The sequence below is a fragment of the Miscanthus floridulus genome, chromosome 10 (genome assembly GCF_019320115.1).
Source record: "Miscanthus floridulus cultivar M001 chromosome 10, ASM1932011v1, whole genome shotgun sequence".
In the NCBI taxonomy this organism is placed as follows: Eukaryota; Viridiplantae; Streptophyta; class Magnoliopsida; order Poales; family Poaceae; genus Miscanthus; species Miscanthus floridulus.
In genome coordinates this window covers 62,203,954-62,225,993 of record NC_089589.1, presented here as the reverse complement: position 1 = coordinate 62,225,993, position 22,040 = coordinate 62,203,954, and the positions used below count along the sequence as shown (strand labels likewise).

At 41.6% G+C, this 22,040-nt stretch overlaps 1 pseudogene; it reads left to right on the top strand.

Annotated features, from left to right (window-relative positions):
• LOC136486658 (disease resistance protein PIK6-NP-like) overlaps window positions 1-19,445 on the top strand; it is a 70,663-nt pseudogene extending 51,218 nt beyond the window's left edge.
• The last annotated feature ends 2,595 nt before the right edge of the window (window positions 19,446-22,040 follow it).

Below are 22,040 nucleotides of genomic sequence, written 5' to 3'. Positions count from 1 at the left end.
AAAAGGTGAAGTACTCGGTTTGGGTAAAATTGCAATATCAAATGATAATTCCATTTCAAATGTCTTACTTGTGAATTCGTTGAGATACAATTTGTTGTCCGTTTCACAACTTTGTAAGATGGGTTACAATTGTCTCTTTACGGATAAGGGTGTGGAAGTCTATAGAAGGGAGGATTCCTCTATTGCATTTACGGGTCATTTAAAGGGGAAACTCTATCTAGTTGATTTCACATCAAATAGAGTAAATCCCGAGACTTGTTTAATAGCAAAATCTAGCATGGGTTGGTTATGGCATCGCCGACTTGCCCATGTTGGGATGAGGAACTTGGCCAAACTTCAAAAAGGCGAACACATCCTTGGACTAACAAATGTTTCTTTTGAGAAAGATAGGGTTTGTAGCGCATGCCAAGCGGGAAAACAAGTTGGAGCTAAACATCCCGTCAAGAATGTTGTGACAACCGAAAGGCCATTGGAGTTGCTTCACATGGACATATTTGGACCCGTCGCTTATATAAGCATTGGTGGTAACAAATATGGCTTTGTAATTGTTGATGATTATTCTCGTTTCACTTGGGTATTCTTTTTGCGTGAAAAGAGTGAAGTCCAAGGAATCTTCAAGAAGTTTGCTAAAAGAGCCCAAAATGAGTTTGATGTCAAAATCAAGAGAGTTAGAAGTGACAACGGGACGGAGTTCAAGAACACCAACATTGAAGAGTTTCTTGATGAAGAAGGAATCAAGCATGAGTTTTCGGTTCCATACACTCCACAACAAAATGGTGTTGTGGAGAGGAAGAACCGAACGCTCATAGAAGCCGCAAGAGCAATGTTGGATGAATACAAGACTCCAACCAACTATTGGGCGGAAGCGGTCAACACGGCATGTCATGCCATCAACCGCTTATATCTTCACAAGATAAGAGAAAAGACCGCCTACGAACTTCTAAACGGTAAAAAGCCTAAGGTGCACTACTTTAGAGTTTTTGGATCCAAATGTTTCATACTTAACAAGAAATCCAAAAGTTCTAAGTTTGCACCAAAGGTTGATGAAGGTTTCATGCTTGGTTATGGTACTAACGAACATGGATATCGTGTTTTCAATAAAACCACCGGTTTGATTGAAATTGCGGTAGATGTGACTTTTGATGAAACCGACGGCTCTCAAAAAGAGCAAGTCAATGTTGAGAATGTAGGTAATGAGGAAGCCCCACATGAAGCAATCAAGAAGCTTGCTATTGGTGAAGTAAAGCCCATTGAAGACGAAGATGAAGACCATGTTGTGCGTGATGATCTTGATCCAACCATTCATCATGTTTCATCAAATGAACATGGTGAAGCTTCCGCAACAAGAGATAGTCAAGATGGGAGATCAAAAGAAGCACAAGGTCATTCTCATGAAGATGGTGTCAACAATGAAGAAAATAGTGAGGTCAACCCTCCACAAGCTCATGATTATGATCTTCCAATCGATCATGACCATGATGATGATGATGATGATGGCCCTATCCAAAGATCAACTCAAGTGCCGCATCCTAGAGTGCATCAATCCATTCAACGGGATCATCCTGTTGATAACATATTGGGGAGCATTCGACGAGGGGTAACTACACGTTCCCGTTTAGCAAGTTTTTGTGAATATTACTCGTTTGTTTCTCCTTTGGAACCTCGTAGGGTGGAAGAGGCACTTGATGATTCGGATTGGATGATAGCCATGCAAGAGGAGTTAAATAACTTCACTCGGAATGAAGTCTGGTCCTTGGTGGAAAGACCCAAGCAAAATGTGATTGGAACCAAGTGGGTTTTCCGCAACAAGCAAGATGAGCATGGCGTGGTAAAAGGAACAAGGCAAGGTTGGTGGCTCAAGGATTCACTCAAATTGAAGGCTTGGATTTTGGGGAGACCTATGCACCGGTAGCTAGGCTAGAATCAATTCGTATTCTACTTGCCTATGCCGCCCATCATGATTTCAAGTTATATCAAATGGACGTGAAGAGTGCATTTCTCAATGGCCCCCTATCCGAGTTGGTGTATGTGGAGCAACCACCGGGATTTGAAGACCCCAAGTATCCAAACCACGTCTACAAGCTCGACAAGGCGCTCTATGGGCTCAAACAAGCCCCTAGAGCTTGGTATGATTGTTTAAAGGATTTCCTACTCAAACAAGGTTTTGAGATAGGAAAGGCCGATGCTACTTTGTTTACTCGCAAAGTCAATAATGATATTTTTGTTTGCCAAATATATGTCGATGATATAATATTTGGTAGTACTAATGTGGCTTTTTGTGAGGAATTTAGTAGGATTATGACAAATAGGTTCGAGATGTCCATGATGGGAGAGTTGAAGTTCTTTCTTGGATTTCAAATCAAGCAACTCAAGGATGGCACGTTCATAAGTCAAACCAAGTACACCAATGACATGTTGAACAAGTTTAACTTGGACAAGGCCAAGCCCATCAAGACACCCATGCCAACCAATGGACATCTTGATCTTGATCAAGGAGGAAAGGACGTCGATCAAAAGGTATATCGCTCCATGATTGGATCACTCCTTTACCTTTGTGCATCAAGGCCCGATATTATGCTTAGCGTGTGCATGTGTGCAAGATTTCAAGCTAATCCGAAAGAATGTCATTTGATGGCCGTTAAGAGAATTTTTCGGTATTTAGTGCACACTCCTAATCTTGGCTTGTGGTATCCTAAGGGCTCCACTTTTGAGTTACTTGGCTATTCCGATTCGGATTATGCCGGTTGCAAAGTAACCCGAAAGAGTACTACCGGAACTTGCCAATTTATTGGTCGTTCCTTGGTGTCTTGGAGCTCTAAGAAGCAAAATTCCGTTGCTTTGTCCACCGCCGAAGCCGAGTATGTGGCGGCCGGCGCTTGCTGTGCCCAACTACTTTGGATAAAGCAAACTCTAAAGGACTTTGGATGTGAGTTAACCAAGATTCCACTTTTGTGTGACAACGAGAGTGCCATTAAGTTGGCACCCTTTCCATTATGATTTCTATGATTCCATTCTTTATCGGAAGTTTTTGAAGAAGAAGGAGCCACCGGTCCTTCAGATGAAGTACATTGATGCATATTCTCTTGGCAAGTACAAGGAACCCGAGCTGGAGCAGATGGTTCGGGATATAAAATCAATGGGGTTGTACTACCTGCTACAGTTTAGGAAGAATTGGAACAACGAGCTGATTTGTCAGTTTTATGCTTCTTATCATCATGAGAGAGACCAGACCGGTGCCGTGGACATTATTCACTGGACCACTGAAGGCAAGCACTATAAGGTGGACTTCGTCAATTTCTCTCGCCTTCTAGGTTTGGGTCACAGCGACCGGAGTGCCAATGAGTTGACTGAGTATGAGGATCTTGCTTTGGAGGAATATCAACACATGTATCTTGAGGGCCACAGAGCTGATGGACAGACCACATTTCTGAAGCCATATTATTATGTTCTGAACAACATCCTGAGACAGATATTGTATCCGAAGGTAGGTGACTCCACCTTTCTTCGTGATGATTCACAGAAGGTGCTTCAGAGATTTGGAGATGAGTTTGAGAAGTTCTCCATCAGTCGATACATTTGGAACAAGATCCATGATGCTACTGAGGATCCGGTAAAGCATCTTCCCTATGCTCCGTACATCATGCATATCATAGAGCAAGTATCCGGCATCCGTTTTCCCTATGACTCTCAGCATAAGCTCCTCAAGATATCCAACAAGACCTCTATCGTTGCCGCTAGAGAACTCAAAGAACAAGCTGGGGCAGCCCAAGCTAAAGGGAAAGGTCCATCGGCTTCTCGCTCTCGCCGTGGTGCTGCCACCACTACTGCTGCTGCTGCTGCTCGCTCATCCAGCGATGAGCCCCTGTCTTCGTCCTTCTCCGGCAAGAAGCCCAACAAGTTCAAGTTTCTCATGACCTACATGTTTGGACAGTGTTGTGCTAGTGCTCAGCGTGAGAACGACATGCAAGAGAGGCTATATCGGTTGGAACAGCAAGCAGGCATTGTGTCTTCCCCTCCGCCGCCATTTGTGCCTCCTCGTGATCCGTTGGCTTTATATGATGAGGCTTGTGCGGCATACGAAGATGATGCTTCTTCTCGCCCGCATGGCAAGGGGAAAGCAACTGAAGAAGATGAGGAATATCAAGAGGAAGAAGATGATGAAGACGACGACGATGGTGAGGAAGGTGACCAAGGAGAAGATGATGACTCCGACGATGAGTAGTTGATTTCTCATGCGGCCTACCCCTTTTGGCACTTGTTGACAAAGGGGGAGTGTTAGGCTTTGATTTATTGTAATAAGTTTGTTGGGCTTTATGTTTGGGAACTTTAAAACCTTTAGCGTGTATGAACTTTGTCGTGTGGTGGCAACCGTGTGATGGACAACTATCTATTTATATGTGTGTGATGGATGATTGTAGGATAAGTAATGTTTTAATCTATCTTATTTGCTTGTGCTTATCTCTACTTGTCATGATGGATGTTTTTGTATGGCCATGTATTGCTTCAAGTTTCTACTTTGAAATCTTGGCCATCATATTTACTTGTTGTGTGAAATAACATGTCATATTGCATCTCTTTTCACGTCTATATACTTGTTCACACACACTTGTTGCACCCCATGGATTACAAAATTTAGGGGGAGCTTTTGTCTTGGTGTATGCAAAGCATGTATACATGATTCCAATTGAAATTCAAATTCATGCATACATCAAGGGGGAGCTCTCCATAAATTTTGGGGTTCAAAAAGCTTTAAATTCTTTCATTCCTATAAAAGCCTAAGTTGGTTGTCATCAATTACCAAAAAGGGGGAGATTGAAAGTGCATTTGCCCCCTATGTGGGTTTTGGTGTATTGATGACATCCAAATTAGGGACTAATGTGATCTTAATGAGATATGTTGCAGCTATTAGTCCCATGAAAGATTCAAAGAGTTGATAAAGATGAAATGGTATCCCTCAATTCTTGAAGTTGTAAAGGCGGACGAATTCAAAACGATCTCCAAAGGTTTTAATTTTGCTTTTGAGTTTAGGATCCGTCGCACTATAAAGAGGGATGCAAGTTTAGTTGGTCTGAGGAAGATAGAGTGCTCAAGCATTTAAATAAAATCAAAAATGTGTCACTCTAGCACTTCACGAGCACATAGAATAATTTTCTGTGACTTTCGGTGTCGGAAGTCCCGACGTAAGTCGGAACTCCCGACAGTCGGAAGTCCCGACCTAAGCCAGGGGTCCCGGCACCTGTGCTTCTGACTGCTCGCTGTCTGTGCACGTCGGAAGTCCCGACGTTCGCCGGGAGTTCCGACCGTCGGAAGTCCCGACGTTCGCCGGGAGTTCCGACACTGACCTGTCCCAAGCCGGGTGTCCCGGCCTCAGCAGTGCTGGTTGTTTGATTAACTGTGCACGTCGGAAGTCCCGACGATCGTCGGGAGTTCCGACCGTCGGAAGTCCCGACGTTTGCCGGGAGTTCCGACACTGACTTTCACCCGTGGACTTCTGACCCTTTGGGAACAGTATTTATGCTAACGTCGGAAGTCCCGGGATCTGCGTCGGGACTCCCGACGTAGATCTGAACGGTTGGATTTTCACTTGGAGTATAAATACTCCTCTCTTCACTTCTAACCGTTACGGACTCATTTCACAGTTGACTCCCTTCGTGCTGAACAGCTCCCAAGCAACCAAAGCACCCCTCTCCTTCCCCCTTTGCTCCAATCTTCGATTCCCTTAGTTTTTGAGTAAAAGGAGAGTGGATTAAGTGAGAGCATCACTTTGGAAAGCTTGAGCACTTGATTTCTTCGTCAAGCCGGTTGTGTTTGCATCTATTACTCTTGGGGCTTTGCCCCTAGCCGGCTAGGCGTTGCCCAAGAGCTTCCATCTTGTGGAAGAGCCTTGGGAAGTTTGTATCACCCTTCGATTTCTTAGTGGAAAGCTCAAGTGACCTTTGTGGTCGCTTTGAGAGAGGCAAGGAGGTGGAAAAGACTCCGACCTCAGTGGTCACCTCAACAACGAGGACGTAGGAGCTCCTTTGTGGGGTTGCCGAACCTCGGGATAAATCCTTGTGTCCCGCGTGCTTGTTGTTGTTGTGATTGCTTGAGATTACTTGTATGTGTTTGTCTCTTTGTCTTCAAAATCTCCATTTTAGGGTTTGGACTCGATCTACGGTTTGGAGGCTTTACGGCGTCAAGGGAGTGACCCAACATCTTCACCAAACCACTAGGAAGTGAGGTTGTAAGTTTATTTATCCGCAAAGTTAAATTTGGCACTGCTTTTGTAGTTCACGTAGGCGTCGGAACTGCTGACGTTTGCGCCGGAACTTCTGACAACGTCGGGAGTTCCGACCCAAACGTCGGGACTTCCGACAGTGGCTGACAGATTTGAACTTAGCATTTGCAGTCAATTTTTAGATACGCCTATTCACCCCCCCTCTAGGCATTGTTAGATCCTTTCAGTATCTATAAACTAAAACTTTCAATCATATTTTCGAAGGAACCATGAAATGATAATGTTCTAACCCACAACACTCCTTCAGTTAAAACCGGCCACTGAACTAATAAACAAGAAAAATTGTCAATTTTTTTGCAAAGTTGTATGTTTGTACTCCTTTTTATTAGACAAATTTGGCGAAGATTCTAATTTGAAATCATATGTGCGCCCAGTTAAAGTCCTAGACTCTATAGTAGCACTGACCTTCCTAGGAATTTTAATTCCATGTTGGATGCATTTGTATGCATATAGCATTCTTTGTGTTAAAGCATCTGACTTATTTTTCTTTCTAAGGAAATAAAAAAATAATATTCGAATATTAAATTGACTTGTTTTTAGCTAGAAACTATCCAAGAAGAATGAACTATTTGTACCAAAAGTTTAGGTTCTAAAAAGAGGTTGAGATAGCCATTGCAAAACGGTTGCCAACACAGCCTTAGCCTGTTAATCTAATTTTGTGCAACACCATACATCTAAAGTTTGCTCTGAGGCTAACCCTGCATATGTATAGCATTCCTCTTATAGTGTCATCCTAACTTCATATAAAAGTATTAATTTTTGAATACGGTACATTTGTAACGACATCGATCATAAACCAGCCAGTACCTATTTAGACAACCAAATGACCACTATTCATCTCACCATACTAGAACATTTGTGCGATACATGCCAAGACTAGAGCATTAATAGTCTACATACACAGTATGTTTGTTAGTTGTTTAACTTTTAATTGGTTCTAAGATTGTTTGGAACTTGTAATACCGTCGTATACTCCAATTTATCATGAATATTTGGCTAGCATAATGTTCATCTAATGAAGCATATATTAACTGTGTGTAGGATTGCGATCGGTTGTCACCAAGGAATAGCCATCATGGGAGTGAACTACAGTTAAGACCATTATGTGTGCAGAACACGACAGAGATAATAACTATTGTGACGTAGACACTATTAGTTTTATTAGTGTTTGTTGCGAGAAAATACTTATGGCGTGACAATAAATGTATAACATAATTTTATTTGAGTGGACATAATTTTATTTGAGTGGTGGATGTGGTCTTCATCTTTCTTTTGATTTTTTGTGTGGTTAAAGAGGGTATCGATCTCTAGTGTTATAGTAAGTAGAGTTTTTTTCCCGCCACGCATTATGCATCTTTGAACCAGCGAAAACCTGGCCAAGAAAACTATGTGCCTTGTCCTCGAACTAGATTCTAGACATTTGAGCTGGCTGTGAACAGCTGTCTGAATTGGAGCTGGCCGCATGGCCGCTCAATGATCACTCGATAGTGGAAAAAAGTAAAAACAATATAAGACGACATCGCCTTGTCTAAATTGAAGCTGACTGCATGACCGCTCGATGAGCACTCGAAAAACTAGAAAACAATATAAGTCGACAAAAAGAGGTTTGAAATCAATTCTTGGAAAACACGGTTTCATACCACCACATAACATGTTACTTCACAATTAAATAAAATCAACAATGTAGACATGTTACAAATGCTTGGAGACGACAAAGCTTGATCCTAGCCCTTCCACCTCATCTTGTCTTATTTTTTTGATAAAGAAGAATTTCATTATTGTTTTTAAAAATATTACATCGAGATGACACAAAACCTTGAAAAAAAAAATAGTTGGTAGCCCAGCTTTCCTTAAAGGTTTGTGCTAGTGAGAAATTCCTTGCTCTAAGCCTCACAGAAGCCGGTAAGGTTAGGCTGGCTTTGCTGGTAACTTAAGAGCATCTCCAAGAGTACCAAATTTATTCCCAAACCATTAAGTTTTCTAAGTCACCAAAAAAATTTGGGAGCACCAACCACTAAAGAATAGTTTCTCCAACAGTTTACAAAAAATCACTCCTTAAAAATATAAAAAAAACTTGGTCCCACACAAAACTTCCACTGCGACGGCAGGTTTTATTTTGCGTGAGATCGCGCGTGCTGCCATTACACACCACCTCCCCGGCCATCGCCCGACACAGGATCACCTTCGCGTGGCCTCTGAGCGTGCCAGCAAATCTCGGATTGGGAGAGTGTTTTGGGTACTTTTGGAGATGCTCTTAGAACCCAATAGTCTCTCTCTCTCTCTCCATCAGTGGTTGCAGAGAAGATACAAAATATTAATAAAGAAATTGAAAAGGTGGAAAAACAGCCAAAACAGAAAAATGATCTACAGTATGAGTATCGTGCAAGTAGAGTACTACAAGTCTTGCTCTCCATGTTGTCTGGTGAAAGAGTAAAATTCACCGTCGGTCCTTAAGCTTGGCCGACGATGTCATTCTAGTCCTTAAACTTTCAAAGTGATATATGTGGATCCCTAAACTTGGCCAACGGTGTCGTTCCAGTCCATTAACTTCTAAGGTGATCATCGTCGGTCCCTAAACTTAGCTAGTGGTGTCATTAGAGACCCTAAACTTGGTTCTGAATCTCATCCGAGTCCAACTGGGGCTAACCCACTCTATACGCTGATGTGGCATGCTGATTTTTCTAGAAAAAATTATAACTTTTCATATGAACTCGGGTGAAGACAAATTTTATATAAAAATTGTAGCTCTCGACGAGATCTACAACTTTGTAGCTGAAATGTTTTTGAATTGAAATTGTTTAGGGTCCCAAAATATTGTTGTAATTTCACAGATTTTGAAATTGAAATTTAAAATTATCAAACAATCTCAGATATTGACATGGTCTATATGAAAATTATAGTTTTCAATATGATTTACAACTTTGTGGTTGAAAAGTTTTCATTTAAAGTCGTCTAGTGTCCTAAATATATGTTCTAAGTTTATAGATTTTGAAAAAAAAAACTTAGAACACATATTTGAGACACTAAACGACTTCTAAAAAAATCCTTTCAACTACAAAGTTGTAGATCGTATTGAGAACTATAACTTTCACGTTTTAGACCATATCAACATTCGAGATTATTTAATAATTTCAAATTTCAAATTTCAAAATCTATAAACTTACAACAATATTTTGGGACCCTAAATAGTTTTAATTCAAAAACGTTTTAGCTACAAAGTTGTAGATCTCGTCGAGAGCTATAATTATATAAAGTTTGTCTTCGTCGGAGTTCATATAAAAATGTTATGAATTGTTTTTTGAAAAAGTCAGCATGCCACATCAACGTATAGTGTGTCAGGCCTCATTGGACTCCAATGAGATTCAAAACCAAGTTTAGGGTCTGTAATGACACCACTAGCAGTTTAGAGACTGAATGTGATCACGTTAGAAGTTTACTAGTAAATTGTCTGTGCTAACGCTATGATGACAAACCATATTGACATCTTAGAAGAAAGCAGCATGCCATGTAAATAACAATATATTCTCAATTTAGTTCCTAAAACTTTTCCAAAAACAGCACAAAAAATTCAATATTGATACAATTAGGATCCGATGCAGCATGTATTTGTCCACATAATGGATGAGTAATCTGCCACTTTCCATATCTTGAATCCTAATATCATGTTTTATGCTTAATGCAAGCCGAAACAAGAATTTTATCTACAGTTACAATATTGCCATAAGGACCAAATGGCTAGGACCATTGTTGTGTCAAATGATTATCTGTCACTTTTGCCCATGGATGTTTGCGATCAGCCAGCAGTCTTACAATCAGGCAACAGAAAAAACTCATCTGAATTGCTTGGTTCAATTGCTCCAAATCAAATCTGTAGCACCAGATTTAGATATATCCCACTCCGGCACCTCGCAGGGCAAACCTAAGCTAACCTTCACACATATCAAAAAACTATAGGAGGATGTGCGTCACGGAGGAGTCCGGTAGCCGCTGCCGAGTCTGCATTCGCATATCCTCCTTCGTCCTCTGCCCTGAGGTGCAAAATTAGTTTAATCAACTCACTCCCCAGCATATTGGGACTTATATATATAAAAGACCGAGAGCAAATCAGGGCATGCCGATGTCATCTCATCTCCAATCTTAATCTAAATAATTCACAGCTACTTATTGCCATGTTGGACTTTCAAAGGAAATGCAGTATAGTTGCATTACAAAGCTACGGTGTTAGATGGCAAACATTGAAGCAGTTCAGAAAAAAGAACCTTTATGTTGTTGGATTTCAGACCAAAGAAGTGTTCCAAACCTGCTATCTCATTCAGAAATTCAGATTTAGATGCCGAGACACAAAAATACATAACTGGCAATCTTGGGGACGAATGAAGGCACCCGCGCAGCCGAAACATGGCTCGTAAAATTTAGCAGGCTGCCACCAATAATCAAGGTTTCTGTGTGAAATTTCACCCCAACTTGTGGTTATGAGAACCATGAAAAGATATCCATCATCTATCGGTATAAGCAGTTCAGAACAGAGGTTGTATGTAACAGATTAGTTCAGGCATTCATGAGAAACGGCGATGGGAATTTGTGTATGTGATCACACCAGTGTTTTTTGTATTATCGTCCAAGATTTGCATGCAGTACGGTCACTAAACAATTAGCACAAAGACAAAACCATAATGCTGCAAATCTTCAGGATTCTTACTAAGCAACATACAATTGGACACGATGTCATTTTTTTGAAATCTGACAAGTGGAAAGTTTGCAAAGGTGAGTGATAATACATGTAGAATTTGTCAGACCATGATGCATCCTAATATAGAACAAAAGGGAAGTTAACAGGCTCAGAACTATATGTGAATCCTGCTGCACAGATATTGTATCAAATTCGACAAAAGGAGCTATGTGATGCATGAAGTAATTAAGGATCCCAATGGCTAATACTTAATTGCCTTGTTTCTGAATCATTTTGAAATTCCTACAGCTACCGTTGCTCCAAACTGCAAATTGTGTTGCACAGAGGGTAAACAACACCACAAAAAGGGGAGAAAAAAGAACAGAAGAGAGGAGCATGACAAACCGTGTCCCAAATCTGGACGTCATGAATGGGCCTCTCAATATCCAGTAATTTTGCACCACATCTTCTGGGTCAACTAATCTGCACACACGACATAAAAAATGAACTAATTACTCGCAAGATCAAAGCGAAACAGTACTACATTTCCTTTATGGATGAAACAATGGAGGAAGCAAGACCCAATATTCTAGACATAATATCAAGTGCTAAATTCTAGAGTTGCAGAAATTTCTAAAATTTATAGTTTCATGTACAGCTAAAATCTCTGTACGGGTAAGTGTATTCAGTCACAAGCATTGCGTCAGACACCATGAGCGCAGCAACTTAAGAACAACCGTTGTATTGAGATGTTATTACCAGACGAACAGGGCCTAATAACACAGCAACTGAAACACCATCTTGCATCATCTAGAACACTAATTACCTCTACTACATCTAGCATGCAAGAAAAAGCACAATAAGGTTATGACTATGAGATTATTCGAGCAATAAATTAAGCGTGCAATCACAAATGTCAACTCAGAAGTCCTCGTCGATGCTGAAGATATGGTTTGCAGCAGCGCCGCCGCTAAGGATGGACATTACAGATGCCTTTTGGTACTCCCCGACGCGTTTCTCAAAGAAGCTGGTCTTGCCATGCAGTGAGATGAGTTCCATCCAGTCGAAGGGGTTGGCGACGTCGTACATCTTCTTGTGCCCCAGCGCCATGAGTAGGCGGTCGGCGACGAACTCGATGTACTGGCTCATGAGCCAGCCGTTCATTCTAACCAGCGCGACGGGGACCGCGTCGCAGACGAACTCACGCTCGATGTCCACGGTGTCGGCGACGATCTCGTGGAGGCGGGACTCATCGAGCTTGCCGTGGTTGCGGGCAGCTGGCTCTCGGCGGCTGGAACCTGGCCCGGCGCTCGGCCTCCCTCGCGCGACCCTGCACCCGCGCGTGGCGTGCGGCCAGCCCCGCGCATCTCCTTGTGCCAGTGGCGGCGTCCCCTCCCACCGGCGGTGGCGGCTCCCTGGTGAGGGCGGTTACGGTTTGAACGTTAATCGCTGGGCGTGGGGGAAAGGAGGAGCCGGCGAGGTGGATGAGGTTCCGCACTCGTTCGAGCAAAAAAGAGACGTAAAAAAACAACATGAGGGAGTTAGGGATCGAACCGTGCCTGCAGGACGCAGTCCCGGGGGCCTGGGCGCGGGAGTGTGAGACGTTCACGTGAACTCATCGGCCGTACCATTTCAACGAAAATATCAGTATTTTTTTCTCAAATAACAAATCAACATCAGCTATTTTTACAGTGAGCCGAACAGGTGCTGTTCGTTAGATCTAAGTTTCTACTATATTTTCTAGGATGTGTGGAGGGGACTATCTCAGTGGAGGAAGTTTTTTTTTTAAGTAAACTTAAACATAGAAAAAGATGATGCTTTAGTAGGGTAGATAGATTAGTAGGTAGATGAACCAAAACGATATCATCGATCAAGTTTAGCTAGAAATATTATTTTAAAAGTTTAGAGATCACAATGACCCACGAGTTCAAGGCCGGTGCTGTAATACCATGCGTTGGTCAATGGTCTCCTGTCTTTTCTGTTCATCACGCCGCCGGCCCTACATACGGTCCTACAGTCGTACCACCCACCGGCCCCAAAATCCATGGCACCGCCGGCGCCCGCATCCCCGCTCTCCCTCCCGGTCCCGGTTGTCCGCCCGTAGCACCAATCACTCGACCCCACCAGATCACCCTCGCCGGTCGCCACCGCTCCACTCCACAAGGTGCCCCGCCCCACCGTCGGCCACAGCAAGCCAGCCTAGGCACTGCCGCTCGAGTCGACTGGCCCCGAAACCCGAAGAGGAGAAGCAAGCTGTGATAGCAGCCGGTGTGATGAATCACGTGGCGGCTTGATCCAAAGGGCTTCTGGCTCTTATCCTCCCCGGGCGCTGCCACTGTCGCTCCTCGTTTGCATCCTTCCTTCCTGCGCAAGGTACGGGGTATGGAAATGCACTGTGTTTCTCTTGTTTGGCTGACTGCTGGAGTAGTTGATTCCAAATCCTGATTGGCGGCTCGCAGTTCAGCAGTGTAGAGTTCTGGTCCATGCTGTCCCGGATCATTGGCTGTAGATGCAGACCTGTACATGCAGATAGGGCATTATTTGGTTGTTCCCCATCCGTTTGGTTTAGTTCCGTAGTTACTTCAGTGTAGTGTGCGTACTTGAATTATTTTGAAATTGAACATTAGTAGCCTTGTTAATTAGTATCAAGCTAACAGAGTAATGGATAAATGGGTGAGGGGAGCTGTGTTTCACCAAAGGGTGTAAAACCTGGATCATGTTTCGGACAAATACATCGCTTAGATTAACAAACTATAGTGTGTCTAGAGTTTTTCTCCGAAGAAAATACCCTTGCTGGAGAGCAAATACAGCTGTGCATATCAGTACAGAGGATTCACCTGATGCTACTGCTCCATATGCCATTCAGTTGGTAATTTTCGAAATCTTACCTGTGCAAAACAATGTACAAACCTGTTTCGGTAACTATACGTTGTAGTTATTAGTCAGTAGGATGAGTACAGTACCGCAGAAGAAAAGTTAGTTTATCAAAAGATATGCAAAACGAAGTCATCATCAATGGTGCAAGCAGGGTGTTTGCTACCTCCTTCGCTGCTAGTTGATTGCAACTAATTCATAGTATGATGCTTTCACTTTGCTTAATAAAAATTGTGTCTAATCAACCATTCCCGGTTAGGTTTCTCTTGTAGAAAAAAAAACATTGTTGTGTTGTTTTTTTCCTTCCGGAGGCATACCAACTGTATTGTTCTTAAGTAGTCATTTTGGCCCCATGTGACAACATGTGCAATCAGTTGCCCCACATTCCAACTTTAACAAATTATTCTTTTTCCAATATGACTTCTTTATTAAGACATTGGGTTAGGTGCAGATCCCTTGACTAAGAGGCTCACTTTGCGTGACAAAGTTGTTGAGTGTACAGCTAGATTATTTTGTTATTGACCTAACTCATCTCACACTTAGGGGAATGCCTACCCAATAGGCAGAAGGGCAACTGGATTATCGTGGCAACAGAGAAACGAGAAATCGCAAGCTTGTGTATTGGACACTCGTACCAAGTGTTGGAGCTTAAACAGTACTCAGCTGAGCACCCTGTATGTGTGTTCTTCAAGGAGGTGAGACAGGAACAGAGTGAATTCACTTTTATGAAAAAAACATATTTCTGTTATATGTAGCTTTTTTTTGGACATTAGTCTCTGTCTCTCTGATGCACGGTATTGGTCATTATGTTTTCTAATGTCAAAATAAATTCATATGAAGTAAATTTTCGATAGGTGTCACATATTTACTCAATGTATGTCACAAGTTAAAAAATTTAAAATAGTTGCCTGTAAAGAAAATTAAAGACTGCTATCTACTTGACAAGTGACTAGTTTATAGATTCTTTGTACTTAATATATTTTCACAGTCTATTGCATGAAATTCAAGAAACACTTCAATCTATCAAAGATAGATCTAATCTCTAGAAAATACGAGAACTGGGTTAGGAATTATATTATAATTTTTAGTTGTTCAGTCCAAAACTCCAAATCTCTCCTAGTAACTCTTGGATTCCTCCTTTCTCTCCTTAACTGCTTCGTATTTTCAGGGTCCTCAGGGCAAGGAGACTGGAAGAGTAATGTCAAGCAACAATGAGATATTAATGGAGGATGAAGTGAATCACGGGGGAGGTCTTACTTCCTATCACAGGATTCCGACCTCAAGAAAGGATGTAGCAATTAGCTGGTTTGACCAGTTTAGCCTTTTTGGACGTGAGTCACAAATGAATGAACTTCGTAACTATCAGACCACAGCACGTTTCAATGATTGGCAAGTGATGTCTGTGTGGGGGGTAGCAGGTGTTGGGAAATCAGTTCTAGTCAGAAATTTGTATTATGAAAGAATGCTTCAAAAGGACCCAATATTTAACAAGTATGGTTGGGTTCTGGTATCCCATCCATTCAATCTGAGGGACTTCTCTCGGAGCTTACTTTTGGATTTTCATTCAGAACCTATTGAAACCTTGGGAATAGAAGACCCTATTCAGGAATGCCATAGGCTTCTAAAAGAACATCCGTGTCTTGTTGTTATTGATGATGTACAGTATACAGAAGAATGGGATTTAATACAACCTTCCCTGTTATCTAGACATTCCAAGAGTGTTATCGTTGTCATCACAACCGAAGAAAGCATTGCTACATATTGTGCAGACAATGAAGAGGTTGTGTTTAACGTGAAGGGCCTAGAAGCTCAAGCATCCTTGGATCTCTTCAGAAAAGAGGTATTCTTAATCATAAGAAACATTCATGTTTTCTAGATACTTGAATCTATTGTCCTGCATGAGTCTTACCACAAACATAGCATCTCATTCGCAACTGCCAGTTGTTTCTCATTCACCCACAGTTACGGACATTAAGAAATAAGGAGTGATTACAATCTCATCCATATCTTGTTGGTCGATACTCAATAATCTTTTATTCACGGCTGCATCCTAGATAGATGGTTTGCCATTTTACAGGAGTTTGAATGTTGTTTGCAAAAATAGTAAAAAAATTAAACTTAGTCCACGCAATGCTGAGGAATGCAGATGGTTTTTTCTATCATATTGCCAACAATTCCAAACATGTTTCACCCAGCAGTTCCAAGCAATCTATCTAGTGGAAGTATGAAACTGCAATTAGTTTGCCCAGAAGTATAGCGTGTAGGAGAGTAAATCAAAACAGGGTGCTCTATCTTTTTCTTAGGTTTATTGTCTGCCAAGGGATGATATGCTTTTGCACCATAAATCTCATAAGTTTGTCTGAAATCTGCTACTTGTGTTTCAATTTTCTGCATCAATTTCTTTCCAACAATAATGTCTAACAAATAGATTGTTATTTGGAACTACTAATCTGGAGAGCACCTTTTACTGTACACCATACTACTAGTTGGTAGTGGAACACAAACTGTTCTGTTCATTGATTTCACAACACAATACAGAGCTCAGACAGACATTTAGGAGGTGAACCATGTATCTGTTCTCCAAAGTGTTAAGATTAGTTCTCCATTTCACAAGTTGTTACTTTACTTTACAAAGCTTTGTTTTCCTTAACATGGAATTCATGTATGGTTTTTAGGAAGGACATCATGATGTAAAGGATTATGTATACTCTTAACCATGCTCCTGCATGGGATATTGACATGTGCTTCTCAATTAATCAAGCATTTATAATCCAGTGCACTTATTCAAATAATTTTGAGAAACAAATAGGTGTGTCATCATCCTGTGTGGCCAAATTATTTTACTAATAATCTACCCAATGGTACACATGTATATGTGGGGCCAAATTATTTTTACTATGATTGATCACATAGCTACAAAACATTTATGTTGGCCGTGTCATGCATATAATATTTTTTAGGATTCTGGCCTGGTGCAAGCGGTAGAGTCTTACCGCCTGTGACCGGAAGGTCCCGGGTTCGAGTCGCGGTCTCCTCGCATTGCACAGGCGAGGGTAAGGCTTGCCACTGACACCCTTCCCCAGACCCCGCACAGAGCGAGAGCTCTCTGCACTGGGTACGCCCTTTTTTTATAGTCTTTAGATAATTCTATGTTTCCTCACTTGACCATTTTATTTTTGTTTCGTGTTCCATTGGCCTTTCTAATGTATCAAGCGCAATTCATCATGAAAATTCATTTTATATGACATAAATAATACCTAATGTATTTTGTGTTTACCAAAATGACTAAGATCATTCAAATTTCTTTACAATAGGTACAAAATAAAAACCTGGCATCACCTCTAAAGAATTCAGATGACAAAGAGCTAGAACAACTTATTGTGAAGTGTGGTAGACTTCCTAAAGTAATAGTTGCTGTAGCCAAGCTTTTGGCACCCAAGACAGTCACATTTATGGAGAGCACTAGAACGCTTAATCGCAGATTTATGCACGAGCTAGAGAGCAACCCTGAGTTTCATGGTCTGAGAGATCTGTTTGGTTGGATGCATTCCTACTTCCGTACATGCCCAGATTTCCTAAGGCCATGTAATATTCCCTGGGTCCCAAATCATTCGGCGGAGGCGTTTGGTGATGCGATGGGTTGCTGAGGGCTACTTCAGGGACACTAAAGACACTACTGCAGAGGAGAAAGGGGAGATCCTCTTCTCAATGCTCGTCAACCTGAGCATGATCCAGCCACCAATGTGCAAAGCCATCACACACATGAGAATGATCCGATGCCAAGTCAGTGCTTTCTTCCACGAATACATTATCTCACGTCCAGACGAAGAGAATATTATATTTGCACTGGAGGTCTTTGCACTGAAGGGGCGTTGCCTTCCAACCACCCGGCGCACAGGACGCCACCTTGTAATAGAGAGCAGCTGGGACAGAGACAGGATTGTGTTTGAAAGCATTGATTTTTCACGTCTACGGTCATTAACAGTGTTTGGGGAGTGGGAATCATTCTTCATCTCTAAAAGTATGGAGGTGCTTCGAGTGCTCGATCTGGAGAATGCAACAGGTGTGACAGATAAAGACCTCAAGCTAATGGTGAAGCTTCTTCCTCGTCTCAAGTTTCTATCTCTGCGAGGAAGCAGTGGGATCTGCCATCTGCCGAGTTCATTGGGTGAGTTACGGCAGCTTGAGACTCTGGATGTCAGGCATACCTCCATAGTTACCTTGCCAGCATCTATCACCAAGTTAAAGAAACTGCAGTACATTCGTGCTGGCACAACTTTCCCAGCAGGGGAACCATCAACACCATGCAGATCTCATAAATTAGTTGGTGTTGAGGTGCCAGTAGGTATTGACAAGCTGACTGCTTTGCACACGCTTGGTGTTGTTAATGCTGGTCTTGCAGGGGGCAAAGACTCCCTCAAAGAGCTCAAGAAGATTACCCAATTGCGCAAGCTTGGAGTGTTCGGTGTCAACAAGAAAAACTGCACGGAGTTCTGTGCTGCCATTGCATGTCGTGTCCGTCTGGAATCCTTGTTAGTGTGGCTCAGCAAGGGCAATGAAGAATGTTTGGATGACATTTCCTTGCATCTGGAGAAGCCTCTAGAGAAAATTCAGCAGCAGCCCCAGGGGAAGGGTCTGGAGAAGCCTCAGCAGAAGACTCAGGGGAAACCTCTAGGGAACCTTCAGAGCCTTAAGCTACGAGGTCTTGTAAAACAAGTGCCATCATGGATCAAAGATCTTCCGAAACTCACAAAGTTGGAACTGGAGATAACCATGTCAGAAGAAGTTGAAGTAATTAATGTTCTTGGGGAAATAAAAGAATTATGTATTCTACTTCTTTGTGTCAAGCCTCTTCAAGATGCTGATGGCAAGCTTGATTTTTGTGTCTGGGTGAATGGAATACAGCAGCGCTGCTATTTAAACTTCAAGATCCTCGAGATTACTTGCAGCTCAAAGTTAAATATATCCTTTGGATCAGAAGCAATACAAAATCTTGAGCTGCTGACAGCTCGCTGCTGTAGTGGGTCAACATTGAAATTTATGGAGATAAAGAATCTCTCTAAACAAAAACTCAAGGAAGTCCGGCTTATCAGTTCCCATGGCACTGCACTCAAGGATGACATTGAGAAGCAACTAGAGGAGCATCCAAGGAATCCTCCTTTGAAGCTGGAGGAACTGGAAGGACGCTGAGCTCACAGTGATCAATGTGTCGTCCCAGGCATCTACGGAACTCTGTTCACTTATTTTTCTTTGTTTTCCCTGCCAATTGATCCAGTACTGCAATACATCCTTCATGCCAGTGGAAACTGAAACATCTGCTTCCTTCAAGGTGTCAAGATAATTGGCACTTATCCTATGTGTAACATCGCTAGGAGAAGACATATTCAGTTCAGTTCATTTACTCTGTACTCTGAAACGTTGAGCTTGAGCTTATGTATCTTCATAAAGAATGCTCTCTTGTTTCTGTGCATGTTTATGGATTTGACTTTTACGTTGGTGTTGTAATCGTTTTGTAATTTTGTGTAACGATAATACCAACTGAATCCTGATTTTTCTCTTTGCTCCTTTTGTAATGTTCTTTAGATGGCTTTATTGTTCTTATTAGTCGCAAATTTTCTTCTAAATATAATATTGTTTGTGAATGGAATACAGCAGCGCTGTTATTTAAACCTCAAGATCCTCGAGATTACTTGCAGCTCAAAGTTAAATATATCCTTTGGATCAGAAGCAATGCAAAATCTTGAGCTGCTGACAGCTCGCTGCTGTAGTGGGTCTACATTGAACTTTATGGAGATAAAGAATCTCTCTAAACAAAAACTCAAGGAAGTATGGCTTATTGGTTCCCATGACACTGCACTCAAGGATGACATGGAGAAGCAACTGAAGGAGCATCCAAGGGAACCTCCTTTGAAGCTGGAGGAACTGGAAGGATGCTGAGCTCACGGTGATCAATGTGTCGCCCCAGGCATCTACAAAACTCTGTTCATTTATTTTTCTTTCTTTTCCCTACAACTTGATTCAATGATCCAGATCTGCAATACATCTGTCATGCCAGTGGAAACTGGAACACCTGCTTCCTTCAAGATATCAAGATAATTGGCACTTATCCTATGTGAAACATCGCTAGGAGAAGACACATTCAGTTCAGTTCATTTACTTTGTACCCAAAACGTTGAGCTTGAGCTTATGTATCTTCATAAAGAATGCTCTCTTGTGTGCATGTTTACGGATTTGACTTAGTAATCGTTTTGTAATTTTGTGTAATGATAATACCAACTGTATCCTGAGTTTTCTCTTTGCTCCTTTTATAGTGTTCTGTACATGGCTTTATTGTTCTTTTAGTTGCAAATTTTCATCAAAATATATTATTGTCAGTATTGGTAGTAACTTTGCTGCTTAAGTCTAATGGTGGTTGACGTTCTGTAACATAAAAGCATCAACACTGTAGTTTGTTTTTGTCATGAACTTTCTCAGCTTGCCAGAATGATATGGATCCGTTTCTAATGCAAAAATGGAAAGTGGGAGGCGTGTTAATTGTTCAGATGCATTGTTATTTGTTCCAAGTGTGTACCGTAGGAATAAAAGTTTTTCTTGTTTCGTTGGCCACCGATTTAGCATAACTGCTTGCTAGGATGCTACCGCTAGCCCGCTAATCTACAAGATCGATGACCGATCACACCTGGATCTGTACAACCTACATGTCGTGTACAGTCATAGTGTAATAATACACAGACCAATGCATGAGGGCACATGTCTATTTCGAGTGGGAAAGGAGAACTTGAGATGCTGTCTATGGCGCCACACATGACAACGGTTTTTACTATGTCAATTGGTGAGTTGTGCTCTGTCAGCGGAACAATAGCAGTACAGGTGAAGAGCTGTAGAGGTGCTATACGTCCACTGACAGGATAAGTAGACAAGAGTATTATCAGTTGGTCTGCAATTATGTATTCGAACGGCTCCATCTCCATGTGATGTGAACCTAATTAAATGGTTGCAACTTGCAAGTTGTCGTGTCATCACTCACTGCATATGTACCAAGTCAAGTCAATAATTTTGGATTTGGAACCAACTACGTTTGTCACTTTGTCCGAGGGTATTCATTGCAGGAGAGAAACAAAAGAGAGATGCCATGGGACATGATCAACATGAGGCTTGTGGTGGAAAGAGGTTCACATCATGGACCAAGGGAGTTGGGGATGGGGTTAGAGCTTCCAAGGGATTTTTTTAGAAAAGTTTAAATTTGGAACGACAGTTGGATCGTTCCAAGTTCATACCCCACGTTGTTGTAAACTTTAAGCATTGATATCGCATGGTGACCGGTCTCCATAGCCTAGGGCATTTGTCGAGCATGTTGTGGACTAGGGCATTTTGTCGAGCACATGTGGGGGGCTGGGGAATTTTTTCGAGCACGTCGTGGCTAGCTGCGTCCTAGGCCACTAGAGAGCTCCTTGCACGCTTGCTGGATGAGCACAGCACATGGTCTCGTCTGAGTGCAGGTCATGGAGGTGGAGAGGGATGTCTGGAAATCCAAATTATCTGAATCTATATCTGCTAAAACTTATATTGTGAATATTTGAATTTATATTTTCTTCTAAGATAGATACTAAATAGATGTATCTCCGAATCGGGTTTTTATTATTTTTCTCTGTCCTATTCTTCATTCATATTTGGAAAATGGATGGATGTCCGTATCCATGAAGAATATAGTTCTAGGTGAAACTATTTAAAATTATTCCTATGACTAATGACTAATTATATTGATAATATTATTTCAATATCAATAATGATATATAATGTGAATTTTATTTGATTTTAATATACTCATTGACGTTAGTTTAATATGGATAATTATCTTGATTCCAATTAATATGACCAATGCTATATATCTGTATTATAGTTTAATAATCTATCAATGATGCACAAGTAATAAAAGACCACCTAACCTCCCTTTTTTTTCTTGATATGAGATTCAGATCAAAACACTAGGAAATCTTGTCTTCACTGTAAACTTGTCATGGTGTACCACTTAGATCCATAAACTCTCAAAATGCATTTATAGGTCACCTAACTTGTCAAATGATGCACCGTAGGTCCATATTGCTTCGTCAACGTTTTCTTGCTTACGTGGCATGTCAACGTGGCATGGTTTTTTTTTTTTGCATCTAACCCCTTACAGCTAGGAACAAAGCGTGCGTTTGTCACCATGGCCGCGCCACC